The sequence below is a fragment of the Tupaia chinensis genome, unplaced genomic scaffold (assembly GCF_000334495.1).
Source record: "Tupaia chinensis unplaced genomic scaffold, TupChi_1.0 Scaffold000563_1, whole genome shotgun sequence".
Lineage (NCBI taxonomy): Eukaryota > Metazoa > Chordata > Mammalia > Scandentia > Tupaiidae > Tupaia > Tupaia belangeri.
The window spans coordinates 2,166,807-2,173,276 of NW_006160076.1; the positions used below are offsets into that span (position 1 = coordinate 2,166,807).

The 6,470-nt window shown below is 34.2% G+C and overlaps 1 pseudogene; it reads left to right on the forward strand.

The window, feature by feature from the left end:
- The first annotated feature begins 4,015 nt into the window (after positions 1–4,015).
- LOC106735886 (60S ribosomal protein L17 pseudogene) lies at positions 4,016–4,561 on the forward strand (annotated as a pseudogene).
- Positions 4,562–6,470: the final 1,909 nt, after the last annotated feature.

Genomic DNA, 6,470 nt, shown 5'->3' on the forward strand with positions numbered 1-6,470 from the left:
AAAAAAAAAAAAAGAAGTGTCTATTCAGCTCCCTTCCATCACCTTGACTGCTCTCTGGGACCATTTGCTGAACTGTTCTACTTTTACTGAAGTCTAACTCAAATATCACCTACTTTGAAAAACCAAATGATCTCCATGAGCTGATTATTTAACAGACTTTTATTACATTTGGTAAATTATGTCTAGTCAGTCTTTACCACAGTGTGCTCTGATTACTTTATATATATATATATATATATATATATCCTTGTTTAAAAACATTATTTTATTTTTGGATTGAGAAACAAGTGATTATATTGATTTAACTTTATTTATTTATTTATTTTAATTTTATTAGAGAGTGACAGAGAGAAAAAGAGAGAAAGTAAGAAAGCAAGCCACCATGTCTGGGACTTGAACCACAGTCTGCCATGTGGGAGTCCAGTGCCCTTAACCACCATGCCACCTACTGGCCTCTGTATATCTCCTTTTTAAAATTCAAGCTCCTTAAAGCTAGAAACCATATAAGCCCAAAAGCCAACAGAGTGCCAGGCACAGGGAGTTCTAATAACTGTCTGATAAACAAGTGAATGAAAACAGAAACTCCTTTCTGTTTCTGTTTCATTTTTGCATTTTACAGAATCTCACTATGTTTCTAGAAATTGTAATATTTTCCAATGAAATGTGTAATTGTTGAATAATGAGGCACCCTCAACACATACATTATCAGAACTGAATGTTCAATTTGATTCTTATAATTCCATGTAGTCATCAGGGCTTTGTGAATGGAAACAATTAGGCTTTCCTTAGGGTATCTGTACTTTCATCACCTTCTGCATTTCTTTAATGAAGTATATCCTAAATTATAAACTTAGTAGGACCTTTGGGAGTCAACTAGTCCATCCTATTATCTGACCCTTGGTGAGGAGGGTTAGTTAAATATACAATTCTGAAACTTCACCCAACATGTTTTGCAATCAACAAAGATGTTGAGAATGCATCATAAGCAAACCCAGCCTTATCTCAGCAACCTTACATTGAGAGTCTTTGGACAGCAGTGCAAGGCAGTTGGCTCCATGGCTACCATACACCTACACAAATAGGAACTCATCAAGTGAGTGAAAAAGAACTAGATGCCCCAGTCCCAGTACAGGGGTAGGAGGAATTTCATAACTACACTAATAGCAACTTGCTACCACAATGAAGCTGGTGGCGGGGAGGGCGAATTCTGGTAAGTAATTTTTGCTAGCAGAGGTAGGAGAAACAATAATCAAATATTTCTGCCAAGATGTACATTTTGAAAAAAATCCATCATTCCATCATGCTGGGAAACAAAAGCCTCCACTATTGGAAAATGAATAAGCTGAATCCAGTGGGTACAAGTTAAAGGATGACGACAATAATGATCATGCAGCATAACACCAGCATATTATATAAGAGAAGCACAACTGGATTTTCTCTTCTCTCCTATCATGGATCTTCTTAAGAAGATCTTGGACTAAGAACCTGGGATGGGGGTAGGGAAGGAGAAATAATAATGGAATTTTAATTCCTCTGTGTTTTAAAAAGAGTGACTTAAGCAAGATTTTCTCTTTTTGGTATAAAGGCAGTACACAGCAGAATTGAGAACACATCAGTATGCTGATTACTAGAGAACAAGCTGTGTTAGTGAAGGAACAAGCTATTAATACTTTCTAGATGTGGGTAAGGTAAAATGAAAGCATCTGAAATCTACTTCTGGTAGAAAAAGGAAAAAACTTTATGAGGAGGCAAAAACCAATCCTTAAGCTGTATCTGCTGCTATCTGCATTACACACATAGTAAAATCTTCAGTTTTAAGAACCCAGAAATTTGCACCTGGCTCAGAAGTAAATATTCCATAATGGGATAATGGAGGGTTGTGAATTTTTTTATGATTACTAAAATTGTCTTTAATTATTGAAATATCTTAAGAATTATTATAAACAATTATGACATAAGTTTGTTGATAACAAAATTCTTGCATTCTTACTGTTTTCAGATCCCCACAAGTTAAGTGGGGATATACAATCTATATCTTTCAAAGTCTGTCTCACTTTGCTCAACATTAAGTCTTCCCTATTCATCCATTTTGAGTGGAACAATCTCATTGTTTCTTATAGTCGTGGAATATTCCATAGTAAATATGTGCCACAGTGTTTTAACCTAGTCCTCACTATTTGAACACTTAGGTTGGTCCCATGTTTTAGCAATTGTGAATAATACTGCAGTAAACATGGATGTGCAAGTGTCTTTCTGATTGACTCTTTTCCCTATCTTTTTGATAAATACCAAGGAAACGGATTACTGGGTCATACAAAAGTTCTATTTGTAAGCTTTTGAGGAACCTTCATATCTTTTTCCAGAGAGGCTAACTAATTTACATTTCTACTAACAGTATAAGAGGGCCTTTTTCACCACAACTTACCAGTACTTGCTGTTCTTTTTTTTTTTTTTTTTTGATCCTAACCATTCTAACTGGGGTTAAATGATATCTTATTGTGTTTTTAATTTGCATTTCCCTTATGACAAGAATTGCCTATGTTTTAATAGGATTATTCATGTTTTCATATGCAAACTGCTTGAATTCTATTTTCTAGATATAAATCTCTTGTCTGAGAAATAATCTGCAAAAATTTTCTCCCATTCCAAGTATTGTCTTTTCACTCTAGTTATTGTTTCCTTTGCTGTGAGGAAGTTTTTCAACTTTATGCAATTCCACTTGTCTATTTTGGGCACTAATGTCTGTGCTTTAGTGGTCTGATTTAAGAAATCTTTGTCTACTCCAATGTTTTCAAAACTTTCTCCTACATTTTCTACTAACCGTTTTACAGTTTGAGGCTTTATATTAAAAATTTTTTTAATCTATTTTGAGTTGATTCTTGCTAATGGTGAGAGACAGGGATCCAGTTTCATTTTCTCGGCAGGTAAATATCCAGTTCTTCTAGCACCATGTACTAAAAAGGCTTTCTTAACTGTATTATCTTGTATCTTTTGTCAAAGATGAGCTGTCTGTATGATTTAGGGTATATTTCTGTATTCTCTACTCTGTTCCATTGATTTATGAGTCTGTTTTTGTGCCAGTATCACGTTGTTTTGATTATCACCACTTTGTAATATATATATTTACATATTGTAGGTATAGCAAAGTAGAGAGTATATTGAAGGAGATAAAAGGAAAAACAGAGCTCCCAAGAAGAGAGGGGTCCCAGGAAATGGGTTGCCCACCACTTTGTAATATATTTGAAAGTCAGGTAGTGCGATTCCTATTTTATTCTTTGGCCACAGTATAGGCCAAATACAGGGTCTTTCATAATTCCAGAAAACATGTATTATTGTTTTTTTCTATTTCTGTGAAGAATGTCAGAGATAGTTTCATAATCATATTGAAAATGTAAGTTAATTTGGGTAGAACTGAAATTTTGGTTATATTGCTCCTTCCAATCCAAGAACATGGAATATCCTTCTATTTTTTTGTATCATACTCAATTTCTTTGTTAAGTTTTTCATAGTTTTCCTTGTAGAGGTCTTTCAACTCTTCGGTTAGATTTATTCCTAGATATCGTATTTCCTGTGGCTATTGTAAATGGGTTTGCTTTCTTCAATTCAGTCCCTTCCATCCTATTTTACTGATAGTCTTATGAAGGAATGTTGTCTTTCATGAAAAGCTTGTTATGTTATGCATCTATAGGTATCATCATGTAATTTTTATCTTTATTTCTGTTAATATGATGTATTACACTTATTATTTTACACATGTTGAATCATCCTTTTATCCATAATATATAGCCTACTCGATCATGGTGTATAATCTTCTTAATATGCTATTGGATTCAGTTTACTAGTATGTCATTGAAAATTTTTGTATCATATTTGTCAGAGATATTAGTCTGCAGTTTTCTTTCTTTTTCTTTTTTTTTTTTGTTATGTCCTTGTCTGGTTTGGGTATCAAGAGGATGGAGCCTTCAAAAAATGAGTTTGGGCTTTTCTCCTTAGCACCATGAGGTGATCTTTGAAAATGGTTTGCTATTCACTTGTCCCAGAGAACCCCACAAAGTCATGCAAGTCAAGAGGTTCAAATCTTCGTGTTCACTTTAAGAACACTCGTGAAATTGCCCAGGCCATCAAGGGTATGCATATCCGAAAAGCGATCAAGTATCTGAAGGATGTCACTTTACAGAAGCAGTGTGTGCCATTCCGTCGTTACAATGGTGGAGTTGGTAGATGTGCCCAGGCTAAACAGTGGGGCTGGACACAAGGTCGGTGGCCCAAAAAGATTGCTGAATTTTTGCTGCACATGCTTAAAAATGCAGAGAGTAATGCTGAACTTAAGGGGTTAGATGTAGATTCTCTGGTCATTGAGCACATTCAGGTGAATAAGGCACCAAAGATGCACTGTCGTAATTACAGAGCTCATGGACAGATTAACCCATACATGAACTCCCCCTGCCACATCGAGATGATCCTCACTGAAAAGGAGCAAATTGTTCCAAAACCGGAAGAGGAAGCTGCACAGAAGAAAAAGATATCCCAGAAGAAACAAAAACTTATGGCACGGGAATAAAGTCAGCATAAAATAAATGTAGATAAAAGTAAAAGGAAAAAAAAAATGAGTTTGGGAGAATTTGTTCCTTTTGAATCTTTGGAAATAGTTCTAGAATAACTAGAATTAGCTCTTTTTTAAACATTTTGTACAATTCAGAAGTGAAGCAATATGGATCTGGGCCTTTCTTTGTTGGGAGACTATCACTGATTCAATATCATCACTTGTTATTTGTCTCTTTGGGCTTTCTATTTCATCCTGCTTCAAACTAGGTAACCTGTACGTGTCCAGAAATGTGTCCCTCTTATCTGGATTTTCTTATTTGTTGGCATAAAGTCACTGATAATATTCTCTAATAATTATTTTGTATTTCTTATATATTGGTTGTAATATTACCAACGTCAGTAGTAATTTTTTTCTACCTGGTCTTTTTCTGTTTTTCTTGATTAGTTTAACTGATGGTTTATCAATTTTATTTATCTTCTCAAAAAATAAGTTTTTCATTTCTTTAATTTTTTGATGTAATTCTTTAATTCTCTATTTAAGTTATTTCAGCTCTCATCTTTACAGCTTGTTTTCTTCTTTTGAGGTTTTTTGCGGTTGTTGTTGCATTTTTGGTTACTTAAGATGTGATGTCAATTTTTTATTTGCCATCTTTCTATTTTTTTTTCTTCTGAGCACTAACAGCTATAAACTTGCCTCTTATTTCTGCTGTCACTGTGTCCCAAAGGTTGGGGAGAGTAGTTTGGTCATTATCATTAATGTCAATGAATCTTTTGACTTTAGCCTTAATTTCTTCAGCAGTTTGAAAATCATTCAGGAATAAGTTGTTCATTTTCCATGTTTTTGTGTATTTTTGAAGGCTCTTTCTTGCTTGATTTCAAGTTTTAATCTGTTGTAAGAAGATACAAAGTCATATACAAAAATACATATACCAAACTGGGTAAAGTTTCTATACATTTAAATTTATAGTTGCTTTTTTTTTTTTTGCCTATTATGTGGTCAGTCTTTGAAAATGTTCTATAGGGAAAGGAGGGAGAAAAATGTTTCTGGGTGAAATGCACTATATATGTTCATTAGATCAATTTGGTTTATGATATCAATTAGTTCTTGTGTCTCTTTGTTTATTTTTGGTCTGAATGACCTGTCCAATGATAATAGCAGGGTGTTAAAGTCTCCAACAATTAGTATATTGCAGTCTGTATCTCCATTTGAATCAAATAATCATTCTTTTACATATTTGGATGTACTGTATTGGGTGCATAATTTCTTTAACAATTTTTTTTCAGTAGGATGTATGCACTTACCAGAGAGACAGAGAGGCAGTAAGACAGAAAGTGAAAAATAAGTGCCACCAAGGGAATGGCCATACCATAATCCCTTCTCTTCCATTTTCCTCCTGGGACTTTGGGCATACACACACACACATGCACTTGGTGTGACTTGCAAGCTGCCAGGTCTGGGACTTGAACTGCAGTTAGTTATGTGGCTGTTCAGTACCTTAACAATCACCACCTGCTGGCTGGCCCTGGGTGCATAAATATGTATGATTGCTATGTCTTCTTGATGAATTAATCCTTTTAGAACTATGTAGTGTCCTTTATTTGTCTCTTTTTACACTTTTTATGCCAAAGTATATTTTATCTGATATAAAGCACAATTCCTATCTGTTTTTGATCACTCTGTTTGCACGAAACTACTTTTTTCCAGCTCTTTACTTTGAGTCTATGAATTTCTTCATCAATGAGGTGTGTTTCTTGTAAGCAATATATAGAGGGTTCCAGTTTTTTTATCCATTGAGTCAATCTGTGTATTTCAGTTGGAGAATTAAATTAGTTACCATTCAAGGTTAGTATTGATCTGTATGAATTTAGCACTGTCATTTGTGCTTTTCTTTTTTTTTTTTTTTTTTTTTTTTTACTTGTTTTGT